The sequence below is a fragment of the Sceloporus undulatus genome, chromosome 2 (assembly GCF_019175285.1).
Source record: "Sceloporus undulatus isolate JIND9_A2432 ecotype Alabama chromosome 2, SceUnd_v1.1, whole genome shotgun sequence".
Taxonomy (NCBI): Eukaryota; Metazoa; Chordata; class Lepidosauria; order Squamata; family Phrynosomatidae; genus Sceloporus; species Sceloporus undulatus.
Genome location: NC_056523.1, coordinates 80,650,556 through 80,676,211, shown reverse-complemented (window position 1 = coordinate 80,676,211; position 25,656 = coordinate 80,650,556). Strand labels below are relative to the sequence as shown.

Below are 25,656 nucleotides of genomic sequence, written 5' to 3'. Positions count from 1 at the left end.
GTAGGCCTTTCCAGACACGTGACCTAGAACCTCGCTGCTCGGCTTCCTCTCGTTGGCTACGGAGCGGAAATGGGCCTTTTCGAAAACATGGAGGCCGGAAGTGGCAGGAAGGTAAGGCTGAGGGGCCCGGAGAGGCTGTCCTCGTTCAGGGCTGCATCTACACTGGAGGGATAACCCGGTTTGGCACCGTTTTAGCTTGTTGTCTGGCTCAAGGCTATGGAATTCTGGGAGTTGGAGTTTGTGCTGCGCTCCGCTCTGGGCCCCACAGCAAACTCCAGCTCCCAGAATTCCATATCCTTGAGCCTTGAGTTAAAGCGGTGCCAAACCGGGTTATCCCTCCAGTGTCGATGCAGCCCATGGATAAGATCCCCATCCCCTGGAGGCTGACCCTCGTCTCTCTCCATTCCCCTCAGAGGCAGCGCGAAGAAGAGTCCGAAGCGTCGGAAGAGAAGGAGGAGGAGGAAGAGGAGGAGGAAGAGGAAGAGGATGGCGGCCACGACGACGAAGACGAGTACCAGCCCTACGTTCCCGTCAAGCTCCGCAAGCAGCAGAGGGTAAAGCAGCCTGCCTTCCGCCGCCTGGCCCTCTTGTTAGCTGCCCTCAAGTGGACTTCGACTCATGGCGACGCTGGGGATGAAATCTGGCAGGAGGCCTTGCTCGCTTTCTAGTGCCCTCTGCCTTCCCTGGCATCGTTGCCTTAATTCTCATGAGTCCTCTCTTCTCATGATATGGCCAAAATATGACAGCCTCAGGGAGCTGGGGATGTTTAGCCTGGAGAAAAGAAGGTTAAGAGGTGATATGATCATAGCCCTGTTTAAACGTCTGAAGGGATGTCATATTGAGGAGGGAGCAAGCTTGTTTTCTGCTGCTCCAGAGAACAGGACCTGGAACAATGGATGCAAGCTCCAGGAAAAGAGATTCCCCCTCAACATTAGGGGGAACTGCCTGACAGTCAGGGCTGTTCGACAGTGGAACACAGTCCTTCCTCGGAGTGTAGTAGAGTCTCCTTCCTTGGAGGTCTTTAAACAGAGGCTGGATGGCCATCTGTCGAGGATGCTTTGAATTCCTGCATGACAGAATGGGGTTGGACTATTGGATTGGATGGCCCTTGCGGTCACTTCCAACTCTACGATTCTATGATTCTAATTGTCTTGCCTTCCAGGGAGAGTTCAAGCTCAGTCTGTTCAAGGACCTGTTATTTGTCCTTTTGGCTGTTTGCGGTACCCTCTGCACTCTTCTCCAGCACCACATCTCAGATTAATTAGTTTTCTTCCTATCTGCTTTCTTTGCTGTCCAACTCTCACATCCATGCATGGAGTTGAGGAATACAATGGTTTAGATCAATGGTCCCCAAACTGTGCCCTTTAAGAGATTTCGGTCTTCAGCTCCCAGAAGCCTCAGCCATGTTGGCCAATGGTCTGGGATTCTGGGAGCAGAAGTCCAAAATTCCCTTAAACAGCACAGTTTGGGGGCCACTGGCTTACATGAAAATTAGCTGATAATTAAGGCTTTGCTTCCAGCAGGTACCAAATCTAACCTCTTGGTTCTTATGCTTATTCAGCAGCAAAAGCTACTGCAGATGCGCCGTAAGGGGGTGTTGGAGGAAGAACAAAGGGATAGTGGAAGTGATTATCATGGCGATGAAGATGACATTCCCCTGGGTCCACAGTCCAACGTCAGCCTCCTGGACCAGCACCAACACCTCAAAGAGAAAGCTGAAGGTAGAGTTGGAGTACTTGGTTTGATCTGTGTATGGGTGGTGGTGGTGGTAGAGATGGATTGATATAAGGTGTGAACTTGACTCTTCTTTTACCCTCCCCTAGCACGTAAAGAGTCAGCCAAGGAGAAACAGCTTAAGGAGGAGGAGAAGATCCTGGAGAGTGTGGCAGAAGGACGAGGTGAGTGGCAAGAGATGATTCCTGAAGAACATTTTACAATCTCATGGTACTAGCAGAGATGGTGGTGGGGTGGAGGAAGGTGAAAATCTTACAGCTGGCAAACAACCATTAATCACTTGAAGCACAAGTTGTCTGATGCGTCCCAGAGCCTCCCCTTCTTGTTGTTATATCCGTTCTGGTAGTCAAGGTCTGCTGTCCCAGCCCAGGATTTCCTCTGCCCCATCTCGGATTCGCCCCTTTTCACTCGCTGCCCCTCACTCCTGGAACCTTCTTCCTCCGCGAACAAGAGCCATCACTTCTTTAACCAGCTTCAAAACGGAGCTGAAGACCATCTTGTTCAGAGAAGCATTCCCAGGCATTGCATAATTGTCACTTGCTATTTGATGCTCTTTTGTTGTCTCTTTTATTGAATCATTTCCTGTATTGCTATGTATTTTATATGTATTATCCTACTAGAAAGGCCCCTTCCCCACCACCACTCCCTTCTCCTTTTGTGTCATGTCTTTCTAGATTGTAAGCCTGAGGGCAGGGAACCGTCCAATTACAGCATGTACAGCGCTGTGTAAATTTACAGTGCTTTATAAATAAAGAATAATAATAATAAGTAAGACCAGGCTCCCATAGGTCAGAGCTACCCACTATACTATTCTTGCTCTGACACCCCCACTTTAATTACTGAGTGCTGCTAAAACCAGATGTTCCTTGGGCTTAAAAAAGACTAGCTAACTCATCTCTTTTTCTTGTGCAGCTCTAATGTCTGTGAAGGAAATGGCGAAGGGCATCACATACGACGATCCTATTAAAACCAGGTAGATCACACATGTCATTTGTACAACTGAAATGATTCTCTGATTTAGGCAGAGTTCTGCAGAGATATGTCAGTAATACTTGTTCTTTGCTATTTCTTTCAAAGCTACTTGTTCTTACTAAAAGTCCCAAGAAAAGGCAATGGGATGTATATTTTCCTACATACCATCAGTCTAGGCTTTTTGTCTTCAAACCTTAGATGCTGGGGTGTTTGTGTGTGTGCCTCCTTAACCCTACCAGACTAGGAGTGGTTATCAGGATTGCTGTGCCACACATGAAATAGATGCTAGTATCCATGATATTTACATGTTAGAAGTAAGCAAATTGTGTTTTTAAGAAACCTTTGGCATCCTGCTTACAAATAATTTGAACTTGCAGCTTGCTTTATGAAATTATTCTATTTAAAATTGGTCAATATTGGCTTACTAGCAATACTGCTGTTTTAATTAGCCTTTAAAATATGAGTGGGGAATATGTGGCCCTCCAGATGTAGTTGGACTGCATCTTCCTTCAGCCCTGCTCAGCATAGCCAATTCTGAGGAATGCGGGAGCTGCAGTCTAGCAACATATGGAGGACCACACATTGCCCATTCTGTTTTAATTGTTGACGGTAGGTTAAAGTCACAGCACTTTAGCATGAGGAGACATGTGGCAACAAATATAAGCTGTTGCAACTTGCAGTAGCAAGTATAATGTAAAGTGGCAATTATTTTCTGAATGAAAGAATAAGCATTTACATTATACCATGCACTTATAAGAATCTGTCTTTTGAGAAAAAATGAGTCTCATCTTCCTGGAACATCTGATTTATACTTTGGAGTTACCATGACCCTAAAATGGCAGACGCTTCTATAATGTTGTCTTTTAAAAACAGGACTATTGTAGATAGGAGTTCTGTTACTTTCATCTCTAAGTGCAAAATAGGAAGATAGAGTTCATGTGAAGCAGGGCAGGCAGAAGCCAAATTGGGATCCTGTGGTAGATTTCCAGGTGATTTGCAATAGATCAGTGAAGAGTTTGAGTTCCTGGTGGTCTAACAACAGCAGCAGCCTCTTTCTAATTAGATAGCTGAAACCAAGAAAACTTGGAGGATAATATGAACAAATTTGTGTATGAACTCTAGTTCTGATACTAAAAGCATATTCCTCAACTAAGCATCTGTTTGGAAGCTTATCATTCCATGTATCATCCTAAAGCACAATTTTCCTTGTAGTTCCAATTGGTAAACCTCAGGATTAGAGTGAAAAACATCCCCCCTCCCGAAAATATCTTTATTAATTTTTATCATAAAATACAAATAAAATCAACAATAGGCAAACAACCTCTTGTTTTCTTTTGACCCTTGACATGTCTTCCTTTTAATCTTGTTAAATTGAAGAGTGCGCTTTATAACCATAGAGAAACATCCCTTATCTTCTAACTTGCATTAGCGTTTCTATATTATGAGGAGAAAAGAGAGTTTTTAAAGCTTTTTTCTCCTTTTTTCTGCCCCTTTTTTCTTTACTTGCTATGGAAAAAAAAGAGAGAAAAAAGAGCCCTTAATCCCTTGTTTAATATTATTTAAACCGTGTTGCTCTTCTTTCTTTCTACTTTTCTCCTTTTCACAAATCTTCTTGATATAATACCGTCTTGAATCCAAGATTTTCAGCATCTGCGTAATCATGAAAATTGTAAGCAGGTGTGCTGATGTATATCATCACATCTGAAAATTATAACAGATAGTTTATATACTTGTCTTCATAACATAAATCAGACCTTCAAAACTGCTAAATTTTAATTTAGCTTCCATTTCCTTTTTTAAAAATCCAGAATTTTTTGCTATTCTTCTCTCCTTTTCGTCATGCTTTGATCTTTAAGGTGGCATGACATTCTGTCCAAGTCCTTGTATTCATTTCTTTAAGCATCCACTCCTCTAAGCTCAGCATTTTTCCTAATTTCCAGTATTTAGCAATAAGAATTCTGGCGGCTGTTACTAAATAAAGCAGTATTCTTCAATGTTCATTTTCATCCCTGGGTTTTAGCATCGAAGTCATATTAAGTAAATAAAATTTGGGACTTATAGGGAATTTTAAATATTTCCTGGATAGTAGAATGGACTTCCTTCCAAAATTTTTGGATTAAGGGGCATTTCCACCACATGTGGTATAAAGTCCCTTTATCTTTATTAGATCTCCAGCATGACCCATCTGACAATTTATAAATTTGTTTTAATTTCCAAGGAAATCGGAAATGAAAAACAAATTAAGACCTGTGGGATCTAAGTCTGACCCCTCTGTGGTCAGAGTGATGTGATGATGAATATACTAATTTCTCAGTGAGAAACCCACACAATCCTAGTGGTATTGTTAGCATTTTTACAGTCAGCCTTCCATAGCCACAGATTTTGTATCCACAAATTCAAGCATCCATGGTTTGAAAATATTCCAAAAAGATATGAATTCTAAAAAGCAAATATTGATTTTGCCATTTTATATAAGGGGGCACCACTTTACTATGCCATTGTATTTAATGGGACTCGAGCATCCACGGATTTTGGTATCCATGGGGGCCCTTGGAACTAAACCCCAGGGTATACCAAGAGTATTTGTAAGATGGTGTTGATGGAGAGTAGCTATCCCTTGATTAATGGTTTTGTTTTATTTTCTTGGGACTGGCCTCAGCCTGATATTCTTGTTCCTTTCTGGTACATTTTCTGTGTTTTCTTGCCAGCTGGAGAGCTCCTCGGTATGTCCTGGCTATGTCAGAGGCACGGCATGATCGTGTGCGTAAGAAATACCACATCCTTGTGGAAGGGGAAGGCATACCACCTCCACTCAAAAGCTTCAAAGAAATGAAGTTTCCAGCAGGTTGGTAGCAAACCAGCGATTTTAAAGAGAGCTGTTTCTGGGAGAATCAAAGCGCCCATCATACTCTGAGTTTGGAGATAAAGACTCCAACTTGTTCAGCTTTTCTCTTTGCTGGACTAGCATGTTCTAAGGGCTTCTTTTTGCACCATCTGTTATACTTGGATACAGCTAACAGAATCCAGCATATGGATTCCTCTGTTACATCACTTTCCCATTCTAAAATATTGTATGTGAGGATGCATTTTTTCCCACTCACTGTCTCCTGCAAGTATTTTTTCAGGGGAAAGGAGATAACAATATTTATTGATGTTGTGTACCTTCAAGTAGTTTCTGACATATGAAGACCCTATGGCAATCATGGGGTTTTCTTGGCAAGTCTTTTCAGAAGGGGTTTGCCACTGCCATCCTCTGAGGCTGAGAGAGTGTGACCTGTCCAAGGTCACCCAGTGTGTTTAAATGGCTGAGCTGGATTTGAACCCTGGTCTGCAGAGTCATAGTCCAACGCTGAAACCACTATACCATGCTGGCTGTCTCTATAAACAGTGTTTATAAGTGGATATTTGACATAATATGGATAACCATTATACTGGGATTTGAGTCTGAGTAGTAAAAATAAGCCTAGGGTGTTTCCCTGAGTGTCCACATCCCTGTTTCAGGGACATGGTAGGATAGAGCTTGGTTTCTGTTCAGCTCTTCTGAGGCTAATCCCTGCCTAACTCTTCCTACAGCTATCCTGCGAGGCCTGAAGAAAAAAGGGATCCTGCAACCAACACCCATCCAGATCCAGGGAATTCCCACCATGTGAGTTCTACAAGACTGTCTTGAACCTCCTTGTGATGGTATTAGATTGCTACCATGCTCTATAACAGGGATCTTGATACTAGTCATCCTCTTTCTTCCTGTACTGTATAGTCATGGTGAAGCCACAGAGGGTCCTGCAACCTTAAAGACTTACATATTCATTGTGTAATAGGTTTATGTGAGTTGGAGTCTGTTTTGTCAGATGCTGACAAAATGGACCCTAGCCCAAGACAGTTCATGCTAAATAAAATTGTATGTGTTTAAAGTGTCAGAGAATTTCTTTCTGCAACAAACTGACACAGTTCCTCTTCTAGAATTTGGAATCTGGAATACAGTGGTCTTGGTGAGCCTCTCTAAATGCTTTTTCAACTGAAGTGCAGTGTACAAGTATTTCAGATAAATAAATTGCTGCCTTTCAAGGTTGCTAACTTCAAACCATAATACGCAGTGTATCAAGATATTGAAAAAGGTGGGATAAACATGTAATAAGTAAATAAAACAGCAGCAGTTAAAATAATACAGAGAGCTAGATATTTAGAAATGCATTTCTAAAATTAAAAATTAGGTTTTCAGATTTCATGGGGCCATAGGTCTCCCTAGGAAGGGAATACAAAACTGTTTCCAAAAAGGTTGCCTTACTCACACCTGCCTATCTAATAGATCTTGAGGATGAGGCCAGTCTCAAGGCCTAGGCAGGTTCACATGGATGCAAATAATCCAGTTGTTCACCATTCAGTGTTTTAAAAGGCCAAGTTATTGTGGTATACCTTCAAGTTGTTTCTGGCCTATGGCAACCCCAAGGCAAACCTATCACAAGGGTTTTGAAGGATGAGAGTATGTGACTTGCCTAAGGTCACCCAGTGGCTTTCCACAGCTGAGCAGGGGTTTGAAGCCTGCTCTTCAGTCATAATCCCAATGCTCAACTCACTGCCCCATGCTGTCAATACCAACAGTTGGAGCTCAGAAGTTAATAGATAACTGGTATAATTAATACTGTATTTAGTGCTGTATTTTTGTATTGTACTTTCCCAAATGTATTGTACTCCTCAAGTACTGCCTCAACTGCCTTCTTTATCACATGCAATTTTCAGCCTGTCTCCAAAGCCTTTGTCTCATGTACAAAGCATGACAGTAGTTTAGCCTGGAAGTAACCAGAGCATGTGTGACTGAGGCAAAGTCTGCTTTTTCTAGATAGGATCACAGCTGATGAATCAGCCTAAGCTAAGAAAAGAAGGAGCATAACTAGGCCCAGAACATACTTGACACCTCCATAGACAGCCCTGAATTGAAGAGAAACCCCGAATTACAAATTCGCAACAGAATACTTTGCATATTTTTCTTTTATAGGAATTATTTATTGGTTACCAAGGAGTTGAAACAGGAACTGGGGACCCTGTGGAGGATTTTGGCCTTCTGCTTAGTGAACAAGCTTTACATCTAGACTATTGTAAACTCCTTTTGGGTCCTTTACATTTTCTACACAGCTCGTGGTTTTAAAGATATTCTTGGTTATCATAAAAGAGGGGTGGCCTTCCATCCATTAATTTCCCAACTGGCCCCAAACAGATAAGCCAGTGGTCAGGGGCAATGGGAGTTGTGTTAACATCTGGAGGACCACATAGGTTAGAAATATACTTTATTTTAAACAAAAGCTCAGTTTCTCTGTTGCCAGTCCTTCGCAACTTGTGGCTATTCAGATTTCAAGATTCTAGTTCAATGTAATTATAGGACACCCAAAGGTGGTTGCTTGTAACTGGCAACAGTAGAGTGTCTCCATCTCTACCACATACTTGTGGCCCTCTACATGCTGTTAGACTCCAGCTCCTGTCATCCTGGACCATTGACTATGCTGTCTATGTTTGATGAGAGTTACAGTCCAACAACATCTAAAGAGTCACAAGTTCACCACCCTTGACAGTGTACCCTTTCTGTGTAGCCCCACCTTTACACCTGAACAGGTACCCCCTCTTACTCTTTTATCTTTTCTGTAGTCTTTCTGGCAGAGACATGATTGGCATTGCATTCACTGGCTCTGGCAAGACTCTCGTGTTCACTCTCCCTGTGATCATGTTCTGTCTGGAGCAGGAGAAAAGGCTGCCCTTTTCCAAGAGGGAAGGGCCATATGGACTTATCATCTGTCCCTCAGTAAGTCATCTAGTCTTTCTGGTTAATGTTTAACCAATCCATGCCTATGCCTGGATTTTGGGAGTGGGTGGTGAATAAGCAGAGAAATTGTTTTGGTCATGAAAATAAAAGGTTCCAGCAGTACCTACCTAAGAAGGTAGTTGCTGCCTAATAGGCTCTTTCTTCCTTCAGAGAGAATTGGCTCGCCAGACCCATGGCATTCTTGAGTACTACTGCCGGCTCTTGCATGAGGATGGGATGCCTTCCCTTAGGTGCGCCCTTTGCATTGGAGGCATGTCTGTCAAGGAGCAGATGGAGACCATCAAACAGTAAGGGCAGCATCTGAAGCAAATGAAAACAATTCAAGAGAACATGCCAGATGTGTGTTCAGTTTCTTGCCATTGACTATCCTTTCCTCGAGTCTTCATATAACAAGAATTGCTGTCCTTTGTTTCAGGGCTTTGTAGTTTTATTATACGTAGTGTGTGACTCTTAATTTTAAATTTGACAACTTGCAATTTGCATAAATGTTGATTTGACAGTCATGACTGTGGATGTACACAGATCTGACTTACTCTGGGTTACTGCTCAGAGACATAGCTGTGTTAATCTGGAATATCAGTATGCAAGGCAGAGCACCTTTGAGACTTACTATGTAAAGTTATAGCATAAGCTACACAAGCTCTGGATACTGGTGAGTGAAACCTGAACATACTTCATACATTTAAAATAAAATAAACAAATATAAACTAACAAAACTGAACAAAACAGATATTACAAACACTAAACAAACAAGACAATGGCGGGGTACAGACCGACGCTTTGCGGCGGTCTGCCGCCGCTGCCAGTAGGTCCGCGGGGGGAGCCGGAGCCTTCAGTGGCCCGACTCCCGCGCGCACCGAAAAGAAGCTGCTCCAAAATGGAGCTCTTTTTCCGTCGCGTTTGCGACGTAGCGAGGCGCCAGGGGCGCGCTCGCTACGTCACAAGCGGCGCGACGCATACGGACGCTCAGCGTCTGATACGCAAAGATGGCGCCGGCATGTAGAAAGGGCCGACGCCATCTTGTACGGACAGAGTCCGTACTAGGCCCAGGGGCGTCTATAAGAGACGCCCCACCTTTATTAAAATGGGACGTCGGAGGACCGTCCCAAATGGCGGTGCAGAAAAGCACCAATGACTTCTTTTTCCTAAGGGTTGTAATTACTATACTATCTAGCTATCTTTCTCATTTATTATATTTCTGTGTTTTTCTACCCACAGTGAAATTTTCATATTTTTACATAAACGGTATTTCATTGCATCTACGGTACTGTTAGAATTTCTCACAACTAGGGTGCCATAATTCTCTACTAAACCAGGACAAAAGTGTAGGACAAAATTTAAACCAAAATGTAGGACAATGGTAGGAAAAAATTTTCAAAATTGTGTGACATTTAAGAAAAATGGAGGACCTTAAATGTCCACATTTGGCTAAAATTTTATCCTACAATTGTCCTACATTTGGTCTAAATTTTGCCCTACATATTGTCCCAGTTTATAGGTAGAGAATATGGTAACCCTAATCAAAACTCAAAACTGGTAAATCCCCCAACTTTTCCTCAAATATATCAGCAATACATCCAGTCTCTCTTGAAATTCACCAAAATCCCTCTTGGATCAGTCGGGTCAGCTTTTCTTTCTCTGCAAGTTGTATAACTTCATCGGTCATTCTTTTGTGCTGGAATTTAGTTTGTGGTCTACAATAGAGTCTGGCAGCAGTCACCATATATTATGAAATTCTCCCATACAGTGGGACCCCGGGTTACGAATGTAATTCGTTCCGCGGCGCCGTTCGTAACCCGAAAAAATTCCGCTAGCCGAAAAAAGCCAGTACCGCTAGCGCTGAAAGCCGCGATTCCGTGTGAAAAAAGCGCCGAAAAGCACCAAATTTTTTTCGTAAGCCGAAAAAAAAAACGTACCCGAAACATTTTTTCCTATTATTTTTTTCGTATCCCGAAATTTCTTAACGCGGTGATTTCGTATCCCGGGGTACCACTGTACTTATTTTCTTGAGAGTGTCGTCTATCATACTGAACAGTAAAAAATCAAGTTCAGTTTGGATATTAATTTTCAGATGTCTGTCAACACCTTACGAGTCTGAGTCCAAAATCTTTTTGCCTTTTCACAGGACCACCACATGTGGAAAAAAGTTCCGGACTTATCTAAACATTTCCAGCACTCAACACTTGTGCATTTTCTCAGGTTTTAAAATCATCATAAAAGCATCTTGTAGAAATTCTTAAATCATAGCCAATGTGAATTTTAGTCCTTCAATCCAATTCTCTCCTTTTTATAATCTATAGCATGCCCAGTATTTGGTGTGTTTACTTAATCATACAGTCTGTTTACTACTACTACACTTCCATCTCTATTTTCAATACACTTTATACTTCAGCAACAAGGTGTTTCATTCTCAGAATGGTAATAAAACATTACAATTCTTGTTAGATAATCGATCACTCTAACCCCTTATCCATTTAAACCTCTCATAAAAATCATTCTATTTTTTGTGTATTTTTTTTGAAATCCAGTCCTCTCCTCTCTGTCCAGCCATGTCTCTCTGTAGTGACATGTCTCTCCGTATCTTCTGCACCCTGTGAATACTGTATCATTTATTTAATAAGGGACCTGATAACTAGCGAAATCTCCGGAAAGCCCTCCGCCACCGTTTCCACCCTGAGATGGTGGTACAAAGCGCTTTCTGGTCATTCGTTAATGTCTGTCTCAGCCTCGCGTCACTCTCCAGTCTTACATTGCTCTCCACAGATATGGAGGGCTGACTTGTATTTCATTAACAATGTCTTAAAATCGGGACAAGGAATATGCTTGCACTTGAAACAGCTTATGCTTTAAAATTTGCAGATGACACCAAATTAGGAGGAATAACTAATACCCCGAGGAGAAGATCAAAATTCAAAATAACTTGTTTCCTTTAATCGTTTTTTCAGAGATCGTCCTATGTAGGAGAGCCATTCCAGCCTCCTATAGGATCAAATGTTCATAGTTATATTCCATCACCTTTGCCAGTAGGTCGGAAAATCGGTCCTTATTTCTGGTGGGCAGATACACCATTTAGTAAAGTCTTAAGTCCATGTAGGTTGTAATTCTACTTCAATATATTGAGTTTGAATCTGAAAGATTTTCCTCTGCACCTACTGTATTCTCTTTGTTCACATGCATAACAAACTGGCTTCTTTTGTCTGTCATGAAATGAATTATTTTTCCATTGCTGATTTTTTAGTATTTCAAAAAATTTTTTTAATAATCTTTATTTCTTCCTGCAAACAAAGTATATCATATTCAGTTTTTGTAGATAATGGAATACTTGTTTTCTTTTGAGGTGAATTGAGGCCTTTGATATTCCAAGATAAAAAATCTGGTATCCATGACTGGTTTCTAGATCTGCTTCATTTCCATCAACCCCTTTTAGAACTCTCTCTTTTTTATCTTCATCTGTCTTCACCATTTCCTATAATTATGCTTGTTTCTGGACTTTTTTCCTTGCTAGTTTTCAGTGTGCTGTGTTCCAAGTTTTGCATACTTTTCCAGAAATCCCAGCTTTTTGCACAGTATTAATTCCATATTTCTGATGATTAATCTGAGGGAGGTTCCTTCAACTCTATCTATATATTATCCCATAAAGTTAAGAAAGTGTAATCTTTGCTTTTTCTTAAAATTCCTCTCTGTATATGTTTAAATGATCACACTTCTTATTCTCTATCGAGGTCATGCTTATTTATCCTAACACTCATTAAAAGCAGTTGATGAGTTCTGTTCTTGCCAAAGGAAGATTTGGAAGTGGAACGTGGGTTTCTTACGGATACGTCCCTTTCCAGCAGAAGGGTCCGAGCATCCTTGATATTGGGTAACTCCGCCTCTATGGCACCTGGTAGGCAGGAGATAAAAAACAAAGGTCAGGGGCTGCCCCCATCTCTATGGGCGGAGTGACCACTCTTTGTAACCCAGTCAATGACCAGCAGGTATAGAAAAAACAGTCCATAGGAACCTCATAACTTTTCCTGAACCCTAACTTGCACTCTAACTGGGACAACAACGAAGGCCCGATGATATTGTCCCGCGAACATCAGAGAGCAAGAGGGTGGGGAAGGATGCTCGGACCTTCTCTGCGTGAAAGGGACGTAATCAGGTAAGAACCCACGTTCCATTTCCAGCAGAGAAGGAGCCGAGCCTCCTTGATATGGGATTTACAAAAGCCAACTCCAAATCGGGAGGGCCTGCTGATCCGTGGACAAATCAGGGACGATCGTTGGAGCACCCTGCGCCAAGGCGCTCGGCCTGACTGAAAAAGGTCAAGCTTGAGTGTCTTATGAACGTGGAGGGGGTCTTCCACGGTGGCGCTCTGCAGATCTCAGCCAGGGGGGGCATTTGTGATCAAGGCTGCTGATGTGGCGACGCTTCTAGTGGAGTGGGCGGTGATGACCTGTGGCAGCACCAGATCTAGGGCTTTGTAGCAGCACTGATGCACTCTCTGATCCACTTGAAAGAGTCAATACCGACACCTTTTTATCCTGGGACTTGGAATGGAAGAGAGATGAACAGTGTTTCCGACTTTCTAAACTCGCAGTCCTCTTTAGGTAGATTCTGATGGCCCTACGCACATCCAGGGTGTGCCAAATCTTTTCTAATCCGACTCGGACAGGGCCAAGGAAGAAGGAGGAAGAATGATGTCTTGTATGAGTGGAAGACAGTTAACCTTGGGATGAAAGTCGGGTCCGGCCGTATTATGACTGAGGCGGTCTAAAAATGCACAGTTCTTTCCTGACGGACAGCGCCCCTAACTCAGATACGCGGCGCGCCCGACGTTATGACCGTGAGGATCAATGACTTGAAGGTGAGGATTTGAGAGAAGCCCTCTCAACGGCTCAAGGGATCAACTGTCATGCCTTTAGACCTTGTGTAGGTCCCATGAAGGGAAGCGTGAATCGTCAGAGGAGATCTGTTGGACACTCTCCCTTGAGAAGCCTCGGAATGTGAGGGTGTTGAGAAACTAGGGCGCCGCCTCTATGGGGGGAGGATGGACGTGACTGCGCAACCTGTCTTTTAACCGTGTTAGGTCGGAGACCCTGGTTGACCCCATCTTGGAGGAACTGGAGAGAGTAGGGACCGTTATCCGAATGAAATCCTCTTTTTACGTTTGCACCATCGCTGAAAGCCTAAAGGGTATTCGTAAATTTTGATGGTCGATGGCACCTGGAAGCCAGGATGGACTCAATCAGCTCCAGCGAATAGCCGTAGCTTGCAAATGAACCACCAAGCTCCAGGCGTGAAGCTGAGGCCAGGAAGGGTCTGGGTGTGAACCTGACCCTGGGACAGCAGGTCCGGTCTGGGAGGAAGAGGAAAGCTTGCTGTAGCCAGACTGAGGATCTCTGAATACCATGGGCGGCAGGGCCATGCTGGAGCCACTAGATGACCTCTGCCCTGTTTTCTCCACACCCGTCCAGAAATGCATCGGCAATTGAGGGCGTCGGGTCACTCCGCACCCTGTGTCCGAAACCCGAGAGAAGACTCGGAGTCTTGGCGTGGGGCCAGAGAGGCGAATAGATCCAACGTCGGGAGAGACCAAACTCCAGCGAGATCCCTGGAACACCTCTGGGTGTAAACTCCACTCTCCTTGGTCTATGTCGGTCGGCTTAGCCAATCCGCTTTGAGTTAGCTGACCCTGTAGATGTTCGGCTTCAGGGAAAGAACGTTGTCTTCTGCCCAGGCTAGTAGGGCCTGAGCCTCGTCCATTAGGGATCGAGATCTCGTCCCCCCTTGTCAGTTGACATGAGCCTTGGGCTGTGATGTTGTCTGTCCTGATAAGGACCGGCCTTGGAGAATCAGTTGTTTGAAGGACAGGAGAGCCAGACGGATCGCTTGAAGCTCCAGCCAATTGATGCTGTGTGACTTGCCTCCTGGGGATTCCACTGACCTTGGGCTAGATGGGTCCTGCAGAATGCACCCCAGCCCCTGAGACTGGGCGTCCGTTGTGATCTGGACTTTGTCGGGCTGCCAATGGGCCGGCTCCTCTGTATCGCCGGTGAGGTCCACCACGGAGGGATTGACATATGGTGGTTCGACTAGAATCGACTGGGACTTCTTGAGAGCAATGGCTCACTGGTGCGGAAGAAGTAGCCACTGGAGAGCCGGGCGTGGAACCTCTGTCAGAAATGGAACATGGGACATTGCAGTAATTGAAATGAAAAGATGTATGTGAGAAGCAAAGAGACAGAAAATTTATTCTAATTAAGAAAGGTTTTAGTATAGCCAGGCTTTTAAAAGAAAATCACAGGTGCAAAGATAGTTAAAGCAATAAGACTGTGGAAATCAAGTCACTTAAGAAAACATTGATAACACCGAAACATGTCTCAAAGGCAAGACCATCAGAGTCAGGTTGGACTTAGGTCGGGGGAGAGTAAAGTCACCAATCAATGTGAAAGTACACACCCAGTGGGTGGCAACTAACAGTAAAAAATGTGCCAGTCTTGTCCATGTGTTTGTGGGAGTTGGGTGAATTGGTGGATTGGTAAGCGGTGGGAATTTTGAAGCATTATAGGGCTTAGACAATGTGTTGCAAAGTTTTTTTTTTTTTGTTATTTATTAGTTGTACTTAACCAGGTAGCAGAATAAAGTAGTTTCTTGTAGACTACAAACTGTGTGTTTTCTTGACTGCGGGAAGCAGTGCCAAGCAGTGGGAACAAGGACCAACGAATCCTGAGATATCCGATAAGTGAGAGAGAGCTTGAAGAGGTTTGTCAGGACGCTTCAGTATCTACTCTGCAACTCTGCTACATTAGCAACACAACAACCACTGACCAAAACTGGTCAGTTCAGCTTAAACCAAGTTGATGTGGAGTTACAGCCTGAGGTTATGTGCAACAACTCCCATCATCCCGGACAACCTCCCAGGGCAGACAGTCGATGGTGGCAATCATCAGGCCTTGAAGGCGGGCGAGCTGTTGCAAGCTGGCCCTCGGAGAGCACAGGATCTTTTGTACTGATGACTGGATGGAGTGGATTCGGTCTGGAGGAAGTCCGACCGACCCAGCTTGGTTGTTTATCATGGCTCCAAGGTGGGTGATCATCGGGCTGGGCTGGAGAGAACTCTTTTCTAGTTTGATCAGAAATCCGTGAAGTTGGAGCGACTTGAGGACTCTGGTGGTGTCAAGGCTCGCCTGTCGGATGGAAGGAGACCTGATCAGGAGGTCGTCCAGGTAAGGATGAACATGAATGCATGAGACCTCCAACGGGCAACCAGAGCCACCAAGACTTTGGTAAACACCCTGGGAGCCGAGGAAAAGGCCAAAGGCAATGCCCGGTATTGAAGTGTCTCTTGCCATATTGAATCGGAGGAATCGGCATGATGAAGGGTAATAGGGATATGCAAATAAAGCATCCTGAAGTTCATGCGAAGCCAGAAAGTCTCCGTGTTGAAGGCTGTCAGATGGTCTTCAGTGTTTCCATCTGAATTCCTTTTTCGAATATAGAGAGGTTCAGGCCTCTTAGGTTAGTATGCTCTCACGATCCATTTTTCTTGGGGACCAAGAATAGGGTTAACATCCTTGTTGTCTTTGGTCGTTGGAATGGGTTCGATGGCTTGAATGGAGAGAAGTTGATCGATCTCTCCCAGTAGGAGGCGATGTCTTACGGGGTCGTTGATTTTGGGCGACGGAGTGAACCTGTCGTGTGGCCTTTGGTGGAATTCTAGCTTGTAGCCGTGACGCACCGTGTCGAGGACCCACCTGTCTGAGGTGATGTCTCCCAAATGTGTACGAACCCCTGTGCCTGCCACCTACTGGAGGGACCCCGTCATTTATGTTGGTTCTTCCGAGCGGACTTGGAACCTCTCCCCCCTGGTGGGGAAGGAGGGTTTGTTGTTTGGGGAACTGGAGTTTCCCTACCATGGCTTGTTGCCCTTGACTCCCTGGCTCGAAAGGAGTTAGAGTTGGAGTTAGCAGGAAAAAAGGATCTAGAGGAGTGAAAGGCCAGAGCGATTTCTAAACTGTCTCCCTACCTCCTTTTTCTGGTGAAGGTAATGCCTTTTTCTTGTCCTTCCCTCTATCAACACTGGTTCTAGAGTTTCTAAAAAGCTTAGAGCCTAGGAAGGAGTAAAGGCTAGGTTTTGTTTGGACTTAGTGTCAACGTTCCAATTTTTTAGCCAGAGCTGGCGTCTGACCGCACTGTCGCCGCCTGTGCTCTAGCGGCTGCGGATGGCATCAAGTGTGCCATCTGCAAAGGCCGAAGCTTAATGATCTATTGATCGTCTGTCACCCTGGTTCTGCATTGGGAAGAAGATCCAGAAGGTCTCTCGCGCACTGGAGATTGGACGCATGACATGGAGACGGTGGTGTCGGCCCTAAGGCTATAGACATGGCCCATGGGCCTTTTTGAGAGCACCCCAGCCCTCTATCCTCTTGGTTTCTGAGGGCATCCTCACCATCTCTGCTAAGACAGCTGAAGAGACACCGGGGCATCAACCAGGGATCTTGAGCCTGTCCATGACAGTCGGCTGAAGAATATAGTGTTTTTCTGGAATGCTGTGAGTGGGCCTACTAGCTGCGGGGCTATTCCATCTGTCCCTGATAATCTGCATGATGTTAGAGGGACAATGGGATCTCTTAGACCGAGGACACTGTGACGGGGAATGAGTCCCACTGACCCTGGGAAGATCTGACTCGAGAGGGGGTGCCTGATGGAAGCAGACTGATGCCCAGCGTTTTAGTGGTCTTTTTGATAAGTGGGGCATAATCCTCTGGCCTTAACAATCGCGAGGACATGGTAGTATCCTTGGCGGGTCGCCCTCATCGAGGGACAGCTCCCCCTCTTCAGGCCCAGAGGAATCCCCGAGGACTCTTCCTCGGAGGAATGGGTGGAGTGGGGGCATTTGGGCTTAGGGGTGGCTCTGGCCTCTTGCTGGGGGTGGTAGGACTGCTCTGACCTGCGAACCTGAGCAGGAGTCACTGCCTTCATCTGCCCTGGATCCAGATGAGACTGGATCCCAATGACCCCCCCGATCCGTGCTGGAAGTCCTGTCCTTTTACCTGGGATAAGGGGAGCAGACCCCCTTTTTCCTGATGCGGGGAATTTTGGGAAGGCTTGCTAGAGGAATGGGAGGGGTTGTGGGTTGTTGGGGGCTTTTTTTTTTTCCCGGGGCTGGGGTGCCGGCTGTATTTGGGTGGCCAAGATGGCGGACTTCCAGGTCCGCCCAAGATGGTCGGCCCCCATGGCGGACCAGCGGTCGTCCTGGCGGACTTCTGGGTCCTCCCCAAGATGGCAGCCCCCATGCTGGGCCATGCGGCCCTGCTGGTGGGCCTCCAGATCCGCCTCAAGATGGCGGCCCCCACAAGGAAGCTCGGTGGAGCTGTGGTTGCCGGGGAGGAATGGGGGGAAACCTCCGCCTGAAGGGGGGCCAATGGGGGGAGGGGACCCGGCCACATCCAGAGGGGCCCTCCCCCAGGGAAAAAAACGCCTCCCCAGCCCGGTGTGCTTGGGTCCAAAGGGGCGCAACCCTGTGGGGTTGGTCTCCGTCCGGGGGCCTGACTAAGGATGGGGCCTCCTGGTGGATGAATGACCTGAGCCACCGCACCGTCCCGGGGGAAAGGGGGCTACTCCACGTTGTCCTCTAGGTCTTCCGAGTCGAGAGGAATGGGCTCTCCCTGCACAGACCCTAACTGGGTTGTTTGGGAGCCGTGGCCTCTCGCAGCCGAAGGAGGGGAGTCCCTTCGTCGGCTGCTGCCGCGCTTCACCACGCTCGATCCGAGGATGAAAACCCAGGGCCCGCAGCCGGCAAAGCTGGGGTGGCCCGCGTAGGGTGGAAGCTGGCTCTCCCTGGTGGCTGTCCTCTCGTCCAAATCCAGAGAAGGGAAAGGAGAAGGTAAGGGGAGAATTTTTTTTTTTTTTAGATAGGAAGGAGGGAAGGAGTCAGGCGAGCCAGGAGAGCCAAGGAGCAACAATCCAACACAGAGCTTAGAGCTGAAGAAGATACGTCCTAGCAGGACGAGGCAGGAAGAAGACTGGGGTTTTACAAGGGGTCACTCTGCCCATAGAGGTGGGGGGTGCCCCTGACCTTTGTTTTTTATCTCCCTGCCTACCAGGTGCCATAGAGGCAGAGTTACCCAATATCAAGGAGGCTCGCTCTTCTCTGCTGGGAAAATGTGGGGATTATAGCGCAGGGTGAGGAGCCCATTGCTGTGTAGAAAGTGGTTAGACTGCACTCCCATCATGGTTAGCTGTTGTTGGCTATGAGTGATGGGGAACAGCCTAGTAACATTTGTGGGGCTGTGTACTACCCATGCCTGTTGACAGATACAGTGGGCCTCGGGAATACGAAATGATCGGGTTACGAAATTTCCGGGATCTGAAAAAGTTGGATTGGCAAAAACTTTTTCGGGTTACGAAATATTTTTCGGGTTACGAAATTCATTTCGGCGCGAATTCAAATGCTGCAAATGTGCAGCTATAGCTTTCCAGTGCTAACGGAAAGTGTTTCGGGTTACGAAATTTTCGGGTTACGAAAGGAATGGCGGAAAGAATTAATTCGTAACCCGAGGCCACACTGTACTTCAAAGAAAAATAATCCTCTATTCCTTGTTTTGTGTGATTGTTACCAGAAGAGGCTCCCTTATAATTCTGACTCTGTGTTCCCACAGTGGTTGGTTGCATATGATGGTTGGCAACCCCAGGCCGGCTAATGGATCTCCTGCAGAAACAATGGTCAGCCTGACGTCTTGCGCTACCTGGCACGGAGATGAAGCTGACAGATGATCGATATGGGTTTGAGGGAGACATCCGCACCATCTTTCTACTTTCAAGGTACTCTGGTTGGTGGGCTGTCCTCTGACTTAACCCAAGAGTATGGCATTTATTTGACTGCCTCTTTGACTCACATATTTTGTGGTGCCGGAGGTGTGGCCACACACTTTCTCTGCTTCTCTTTCATTCCTCTGGCTTATGTGGTTTTCCTTGCTTCAGGCTCTGTTATTTCTAGTCACAGCAGCGATTAACATTCCGATTGCTGTACTGGTTATGCTCTAAATTATTGCATAAGCTTTTGGTGCTTGCCTTGGAGTTTTTTTTGAGGGGGGCAGGATCTACTTGTGGAACATGCAAAGGAGTCAGAAAGAAAAGGACGAGATGCCTTTCTCTCTTTATTAGACTATACATTGAGAGAGGCATCCAGTTAGATCATGTGATACCCTGTTCCCTGAAAATAAAACATACCCGTAAAATAAGCTGTAGCAGGATTCTAAGCATTTGCGCAATATAAGCCATACTCCAAAAATAAGCCGTAGTGATGGCCCAGCGTGGAACGGAAGGATACAGGAGCGAGTGGAAAGATTGGCGCCAATGGTTCTAAAGGAAATGGAGTCGCAAAATTCAGGATGAATTCTGGGTTTGGAGAATTATGACAATGTTCCAGAAGAGGACGACTTAAACTATGTTTGAATAAATGTAGCTTGTTGTACCATACTTATAAAAATAAGACATCCCCTGAAAATAAGCCATAATTGTCTTATTTTCAGGGAAATATGGTATGCAGATTTTGACCTTAGAATCATAGAGTGGAAGAGCCACAAGGGCCATCCCAGTCCAACCCCTTCCATGCAGGAACTCAAGCAACGCATACCCGACAGATGGCTATCCAGCCTCTGTTTAAAGACTTCAAGGAGGAGATTCCCCACACTCTGAGGGAGTGTGCTCCACTGTTGCACAGCCCTTACTGTCTAGAGGTTCCTCTAATGTTGAGGTGGGTTTCTTTTCCTGTAGCTTGCATCCATGTTCCGGTCCTGTTCTCTGGAGCAGCAGAAAACAAGCTGTTTCCTCCTCAATGACACTCTTCAAACATTTAAACAGGCTATCATATCACCACTTAACATTCTCTCTAAAGCTAAACATCCCCAGCTCCCAAGTTGTCCTCATAGGACAGGGTTCCAGACCTTCACCATTTTAGTTGCCCTCCTTTGGACACACTCCAGTTTCTCAATGTCCTTTTTATTTGGTGCCCAAACTGGACACATTATTCCAGGTGGGCCCTGAACAGAGCAGAATAAGTGGCACTATTATTTCTCTGATTAGACACTATACTTATTGATGCAGCCTAAAATTGCATTGGCCTTTTAGTGCTGTATAACACGTGATTCATGTTCACCTTTGTTCTACTTGGACTCCTAGATCCCTTTCAAACTTAGTCTCAACTCAGCCAGGTGTCCCATCCTGTGCGTTTCATTTTTCCATGTAAGTGCAGTACCTTACATTTCTCCATGTTGAATCATTTTGTTATCTTTGACCAGCTTTTTAGTCTATTCAGCTCATTCTGAATTTTGATCCTTCCTCTGAAGTATAGCTACTCCTCTAATTTGGTGTCATCTGCAAAATCTGATACGTATGCTCCAATTCTGTCATCCAAGTCATTGATAAAGGGTGTTGAATAGCACTGGGCCCAGGACAGAGCCCTGTGGGACCCCATCCTAAATACTCTTTGTCGAATTAGGCACCCGCAGGATGGTACCTGCTCAAATACAATAGGCATTTTCTTTCCTAGCAAACTTAGTTGTCGTCTTTCTCCAGAGTCTAGGTGTTATTTACTGTGTGCAGTTGGTTGGTGGAATGTATCATATTTTGCTTAAAGTTCCATACACATTCAGTCAAGAAAATATACTTCTTGTAGCAGCAAACTGAGCAAGTTTGCTTTATTTTTGCATGATTTGCTCTTCTCTTGCTAATGAAGGTCAAGGTGCTGAGCATGGCACTAAAGCATTGTTACTTATCCTGAAAAAGTCTAATGTTTCCCTGATGTCTGAGTTTTTAGCCGGCATTGCCTATGCCTTTAAACATACCTTTGCATTTACAAGCACTAGAACAGGGTGGGATCATGCAGCCCTACCAGTGTTGTTTGACTGAAGGTCTAGCATTCATTATTTGTTACCTACTGGCTAAATCTGATGGGATTTGAAGTCTAACATTGGATGGCCACATGGTTTCCATTCCTCAGCTAGAACCTGCTTTTTAGAAATAAAAGCTAAGATTTTCAGTGCTCAAAAATCTTTCCTAGTACAATACTTGGACCTTACTTGGACGTGAACAGTGCTCCTAAGACTGTTATTGTTTATGTCCAGTTTCAATTTCCTCTTATAAAAGACAGGTTATATTTGAATCAGGATTTTGCACTCATTATATTGTAAAAAATGGATTGTCCCTAGCTCTACTGCCTACTAATATTTCTCTCCACACCATCTTTAGGGCCAAGGCAAACCCTCTTTTCAGTGCTTACTATGCCCAAGACAGATTCAGATTTGCAAGAGTGCTTTGTGAAGCCTATCACCATCATGTGGGACGTGCAGGAGCTGCCAGTTGGATGTCATACAGGTGTGTCACTCGCTCATGGGCCCTTACTTGATGAGTCTGCTGTGCCATCTGAACTCATGTAGATAATCAAATGATGTGTCTTTTATTTGTCTTCAGAGGGGTGTGGTTTTAAGCTTCTCACTAATTTATTGTTATTGCTTCATCAAAAATCCTGCACTGACATTCATGGCTGCTGGATTTGACCTAAGTTTCTTTGAACTCAACTGTGGTGGCTTCTGAGTTCTTCATCAAATAGCCCTTGCTGCTGTTGCTTCCTCTTTTTTTCACTGGAACATTTCTCCATGGTGGTTCTCAAAATTTCTCTCTGGTTGTTCCAGGAGGTAGGTCCGTGAAAGAAGAAGCCAATGGTATATTCTGCTTGAGTGTCTACAGACGACCCCTCCACGGTGAGTGCCAGTCAGTCCTGGAGCAGATGTATTCATCCAAGCTGGAACTGTCTGATTTTCTTCTAAAACAGGAGATAAGCAGTACAGGTGGTTGTTAACTGTATTTGCTGTCATCTGAATCTGGATTTGAAAGAGCTCTGCTTAGGATGAGGGATTTATGCTTTTTCCCTGGGTGTTAGTTGTTTATCAGTACCTCCTTTTTCTTTGGCAGGTTCTTTTTTTGCTGAGAGAAGCAGATGTAGATGCAATCCATGAATACCTGTGCTGAAGGGTGTGGATGCTGTGCCATACATGGTGGAAAAGGTCAATATGAATTAGATTGAATATACTTATTTTCAACTCTTGGGGAAAGACAGGTTATAAAGTCAACTTGTTGTTGTTGTTGTTGTTGTTGTATTCAGAGGAAACATGGCCAGACACAAATGTGCACCAATCTGCAAATACAGCAGAAGGATTTGGGTTCATAACCCCATTGCCTTGCCACACTAAGACTTTTTTTCACTTCAAAACTCTATAGAGCGTTCAATTAAATAGAAAGAAACTGCGCTCAAGACTGAACAGAGCTAAGATTTCATAGATTATGGATATGATCTACCAGAGTATGAAAAGTGTCAAAAATTATAAGAGGCTCTAGAAGTCCCTAAGGCATTATCAGGCCTTTAGGGGTTCTCATTATGGCTGTGGCATTCTGTTAATGTTTCCACACCAAATTATTTTTAAATACCTTGAGCAAAACAATGATGTCACTGCATTAACAGTATAATTTTCACTGAGTACACAAAGAAAAGATGAGAAATTGAATGTTTTGGTTACAAAGGTAAGTTTGTGGCACAATGCTCTAGGCAACTTTCCAGAAAAAAAGGGCCCTATATCTTAGTCGTGCACTGAGTTAACACTGTCAATTGGAATCAACCCCTTTTTTCTGTTGTTAATCACACTACAAATGAGCTGTATTCCTAGTGAAATACTACCCATATCTGAGAGTTTTACAATTGTTCCCTGCCCATCCTGTGACATATTAGAGTGACAACAACAGAAACAAGCGCCTGGGTGAGAGGCTTGTGTGCTGTTTACTCTTGTACTTCATGAAAGTGTCTGGGAAGACAACAGTCCTTTGTCCTGGGATTGTGAATAATTCTTTGCAGAGAATGGAAACTCTTGTAGTCCTTGTTATGAACAATGGGAAATCCTCTTGCTGTTGCTACTAATGTTTTCTTTCATCCTACAGACCAAGAGGAGCGAACTAAAGCCATTGAGGCCTTCCGGGATGGCAAGAGAGATGTTCTTGTGGCCACTGATGTTGCATCCAAAGGCTTGGACTTCCCAGCCATCCAGCATGTCATCAACTATGACATGCCTGAGGGATAGAAAATTATGGTATGGAAGAGAAGCTAGCTTTGCTTCAAGGACTTGGGCCTTCCAGTTGCATCTGCTAGGATCTTTGTGTGCAAAGGAGCTTCTCATATGAAGGAGCTCTACTTGAAGCCATATTCAGACATTTGTTTGAATAGGAAAGGCTTAAACCAGTGGAATTGGCTTTGCTGTTCTTCATAAACAGTTATGACATAATGAGTCTTAGGACTGTGTGCTCTTAAGACAAGAAGCAGCCACCAGGTTTTCCTGAAATTGATTTCTTATTTTGTGCTGATTTCTTTTCCAGTTCATCGAATTGGGCGTACAGGCCGTTCAGGGAAACTGGCATTGCCACCACCTTCATCAACAAAGCTTGTGGTGAGGAACCAAAAGGGGCTGCTGTGCAATTGTGTGATGGATGTGTAATAGATAACCCATGCTGGCAGGATGTTTGCTTGTACATGAGAGTTTCTGGAGGAGTCAGCCAGGCCAAATTCCCTATGAGTCACTGCTGGAAAAGAGAATATGCTAGGGAGCCAGGATATGGTTTTGTGGGTGGCTTGAGACTATTAGGATGCCTTCTTTATGGGATGGCTCTTACTCCATGTAGGCAATTTTTCTGCTGCTTCCTGTAATGGGACTAGGCAATGAGTGCCTACTCTCTTCTTTCTAAAATGGTGGCCTGTTTCCTGTTGCCAGATGAGTCTGTGCTCATGGACTTGAAGGCACTGCTGCTGGAGGCCAAGCAAAAGGTGGCCCCCTGTGCTGCAGGTGCTGCATTGTGGAGATGAATCCATGTTGACATTGGAGGTAAGTGGCTGGTTCTTTGGGGTCGGGGAATGGTGGGGGGGGGGATGTCTGATGGAGTTGATGTGCAGTTTCAGTGGGAAGACAGCTTAACCTCAGCAATGACTAAATGGAGTAGAGCCCCGCAAACCACCGGCAGGTGTCGGTGAAAACTGGTAGAATCTTGGGCCTGTACAGACGCCAAAATAAAGCTGCTTCGGGCTCTTTGGAGGTATGCTCTTTAAATGATGCATGGGTCCTAAGAGTCCGGAGGTCACACCAAAGCCACACTCCATTCCTAAGCACTGGAGTGCAGCTTTGGGGCAGCTTCTGATTCTTCGGAGCATGCATCATTTAAACAGCATACTCCAAAGAGACCTGAAGCAGCTTTATTTGGCAGTCTGTAACAGGCCCTAGAGAGTCAACAGCCTAATGCTGATAAATTGGAACAACTGCTGTCTTTCATTGATATGTTGCATTTTAACCAAGGATGCACATTGCACATCTTATCGGCCCTGAGGACCACCTATTTTGGTAGAAAGAGGCCAGTGCTTCACGGGAATACACCTGTACTGGTTGGGGGCAGGAGAATTAGTTACACAAGTGGAATGAGGGAGGTAAAGGCTCCCTCACCCAGTAATGTTTAGTGAGGTTTCCTGCTTTGCCATTACTACATGAGTAGAGCAGGGACAATGCCCTCGGTTGTTGGAACAGGAGCTTAATCTTTATCACCCTACCCATCATGCCATTGGTATCCCAGCTGCTATTATTCCAGCCTTGAAGCAGCGATCATGGTGCGAAGGTTGTGCGGATAGAGAGCATGACTGGAAGATCCATATGGCGCTCTACAGATTGTACATTCTATTTTCGATAATATCACAAGTATTCAAAGGCTTTGTTTGTAGTAGCCTCAAGAAGGACTGACGGAAAAGGACTGATCAGACAGTATACCAGAGGAAGGCCAATGTGTTGCTTCTCCTTTACCAATGTAAACTCTTGCAGTCATGCTCCATGGACCTGGCATAGACATGAGAATGCTTAGTGTGGATATTATTGTGCAGGACTTCAGATTTACTGTGGGCCTGAATCGTGAATTGACAATATATTTTCTTCTTCCCCCCACTCCCCCTTTTTTTATCCAGTGAGAGAGGGCTGTGCTTTCTGTGAGGTCTGGGCCATCGTATCACTGACTGCCCCAAGTAGAGCCATGCAGACCAAGCAAGTCAGCATATTGGACGCAAGGATTACTAG

General features: G+C 44.9%; 1 pseudogene; it reads left to right on the top strand.

The window, feature by feature from the left end:
- LOC121920362 lies at window positions 1-25,656 on the top strand (annotated as a pseudogene).